Source organism: Palaemon carinicauda, chromosome 1 (assembly GCF_036898095.1).
Source record: "Palaemon carinicauda isolate YSFRI2023 chromosome 1, ASM3689809v2, whole genome shotgun sequence".
Classification (NCBI taxonomy): domain Eukaryota; kingdom Metazoa; phylum Arthropoda; class Malacostraca; order Decapoda; family Palaemonidae; genus Palaemon; species Palaemon carinicauda.
Genome location: NC_090725.1, coordinates 90,989,161 through 90,992,801, shown reverse-complemented (window position 1 = coordinate 90,992,801; position 3,641 = coordinate 90,989,161). Strand labels below are relative to the sequence as shown.

The 3,641-nt window shown below is 35.8% G+C and overlaps 1 non-coding gene across 1 annotated transcript; it reads right to left on the bottom strand.

Annotated features, from left to right (window-relative positions):
- Nucleotides 1-596: 596 nt before the first annotated feature.
- On the bottom strand, nt 597-680 carry TRNAL-UAA (transfer RNA leucine (anticodon UAA)). The gene has a single exon. It is a non-coding gene; the product is annotated as a tRNA-Leu (tRNA).
- Between the last annotated feature and the right edge of the window lie 2,961 nt (nt 681-3,641).

The following is a 3,641-nucleotide window of genomic DNA, read 5'->3' as shown; positions in this document are numbered from 1 at the left end:
ATATGTATGTATGTATATATAAACACATTATATATATATATATATATATATATATATATATATATATATATATATATATATATATGTGTGTGTGTGTGTGTGTGTGTGTGTTATAGCCAGGAAAAGAAAAGTGAAAAGAGTTGATTGAGTCAGTACTCTCGTCTTAAGCAAAATGAGGGAAAAAAATGTCCCTGAGGTGGGTTAACAACATAGGACGAATGTTTGGAGGCACAGAGAAGAAAGGAGCAAGCCGAGTACCATTCGGACATAATTAGTTATGTATTTTTCGTGGCTAAAAATTACACATAATGTATGAAGTAATCTGGAATTCAAGAGAGACCAATTACTGATTACACATCAATGACCTTTTTTTATATCTTTTCTAATGTAAATATTTTCACATTCAGATGAATCCCTCTATTCAATCACATCTACAATGCCTTGTTCAACGTTCCTATAACAATTTAAAGTAAATCCTTAAAAATACAGAATTTATATATAACTACTGCTTTTCCCAAAAAGCCCTTCTTAGCATTATCTGTCCCCAAAGTCCTTGTTAGCATTAAAAGTCCCAAAACTTACACTCCACCGTGCTCTGTCAGGTGTGGGGTTCGAACCCACGCACTCTCACGAGTACCAGAGCTTAAATCTGGCGCCTTAGACCACTCGGCCAACCTGACCTCTGAGTACAGTTGCATTTCGTTGTTGAGTTGTGCTTTTTTAATATAGTATACCTCTAGTGATTCGTATTGGTTTTGAATATACAACATTATCTCATTCTAAAATCACCCAAAGATTTTAAAGAAAAAATCGAAGCTCAGTCAAATATGCGGAATATATATTTCATGGCTCAATCAAACTTGGAAAGTTTAGGAATAGAAGCCCAACCTCGAAATCCACTGGAGCTTAGAGATAAACAACATTGTAACTATTGGCTTATTGGGAGACTAGTCCACTTAGTTTGCTCAAGGAACAAAAAAAAAAAACAATGCAAATTTGAAATTGATGCACATGTCCCCGCTAATATATAAATAAAATGTGTAATTATTGAGTGAAACGAAGAATTAATAACGTAAAAAACTATTTGGATATTAAGTCAAGAGGGATTTAACCCAGGCAACTGTGCATGTAAAATGTATTAATTAAGTTATATAAGGATATGGTATTTGCCTTTTATTTTTATACTTATCAGTTATTGATCACAGAATTTCTTTATATTTACAGCTATTTCTATTTAAAGAGGAAGGGAGCAGAAAATAAATTCATTTTTGTGAATGTAATTTATTTCCCATCATAAACAATGAAAATATGTATTCTAATAGTGTACACAACCCGTCAAAAATGAATGTGCACACACGCAGATTCCACCCTTCCCAACCTCTTTCTTCTCGGAGTAACTCCTCTCACTATGCTAGGGTATGACTACATCCTACCCCTACTCGGGGTGAGACCATTGGCGTGAACGGAAAGATATATATATATATATATATATATATATATATATATATATATATATATATATATATATTATAAACACCTTTCTGAGTTGGGATACCTTAAAGTGGTGAAAGGGTTTGTATATTGCATGATCAGCTGTACAAGCAGGGATACCCGTACTAGGTTGGTTTGCTGTGACCAATCCGACTAATGTCTCCTACTATCAACAATTCGCAGTGGCCAGCGTGGCAATGAAAATGTACAGTACATACATACATACATACATATTATATATATATATATATATTTATATAAGTACTGTACAAAAACAACAATAATGCAGCTGTTTCTAGTCAACTGCAGGACAAAGGCCTCAAGACATGTCTTCAGTCATGGCTGGGGTGCGGCCATTTACATTGCCACATTGGCCACTGAGGATTGGTGATATTATGATTACGTTACGTTACTAAGAAAAAGCCCTCAGAAAAAGGGTACTCGGTTTGGCACACATCTTGGCACCTGACACTCTCTATCGACCTCCAAAACCAGACTGACACCTATAGGCAATTTCCCCATCGCCCATAGATGGGCATCGCGATGCTTGATCAATGATTGGTCGTTTTGACCCGAAAGTCTCATGACAACCAATCGGGAGAGGTTTAGGTGACGCCAAGCTTACAGCAGTCATTTTCAAAGTGCCACCCAAGCCACATCGTAACCGTCTTTCCTCTAACAAAGAAGAAAAATCTGTTGACACTCACTCATCCCGATCAGTAACGGCCAACCTGACTGTGATTAGCTCATCACTCCCTTCCCAAAATTTACGTCCAGTAAAATTCACACTTATCAGATTTTTTTCTCAAAACAATTTTGTTTTTCTCTTTTTTTTATGAAACTTTTCAAATTTTTTTCAGACACAAAAACTTCCGTTTCTCTTTACATTGCCGCTGAGTACCATCCTCTTCGGGTGCATGCAGAAATTAAAATTAAAAATTAAAATCAGAGGGCCGGTTGGCGTGTTACAATTGCAAGTTACACAAAGATGAATGTCACTCTCACAATAGGTCATACAGAAACACAAAATTCAGGTTTAATACATCATCACCGAAATTTGGAGCACAAAACCAGAAAAACAATAATGTTTTACCAACAGTTCCTTCAATGCAATAAAATTTTTATACGAACCGACAAATCATTACATACACAAAATAAAGAAAATGATAAAAACTAAGAGAAATCAAAATGAATAACTTACAATCCCAGCACTCTTTGACACATTTACCATCATAAGAAAACCATTTCTAACACATCCGTGACACTGCAACAAGGAGCAAATGCAAACAGTGAATAATAACAAAAAAGAAAAATACTTATCAATAACCGAGTAATATTATTTCTCCTGAAAAACAAAAACATAAGTAATGATGTTAAATTTTCAACCCATGATTAGCAATTACCTGTAACAGCACTGAAAACCTCCACAGAAACAAATGAAATTTTTTTTTAAATACAGTATAACAACATTGAAAACACACATCAAACCATTGGTAACAACAAAATAAGTACCAACACAGGGTAACGAAATTTGAATTAATTCCATCATACACATAAATGCAACAGAAATGTCTCAGTATGATGAATGATATACTCGTGATATGCTTAGAAGCAAACCAAAAAAAAAACCAAACAAAATTTAATTCATCTTTTCACAAACACTTGGAGTAACACACACAAAATAAACCTGATTTTTATGACCTCAATCACCTCGTGGTAGACATTATCTCAAGGCCCATGTCCTCTCGCACTCTCTCGTGCTCGAAGGACGGCACGGACACACGCTTGTGTCACTTCCTCACTTTCCTACCTGTCCCCTGGGGGAATGGACCTTTGACGTCCATATGCACTCCATTAAACTTAAAAGGTACTACCGACCATGTTCTGGCCGTTGATATCACATGCTTGTGGTTACTCATTGAGTTAAACACATGACACTTATTGATAAACCTAATTCCTTAAAAATACTGACACTCTTGCCATCCTTAAGGACCTTCCTATACCTACATGCCACGCATAAGGTCTTACATCAATTACGCAGATGACCTTCTCTACCAAAGGGGAAGGAAGAACAACGCTATATCGGATTTCGTCTTCAATGAAGAACACATCCCTTCGCACACGCAAGAAATCCGGGAACTTGTTACTCC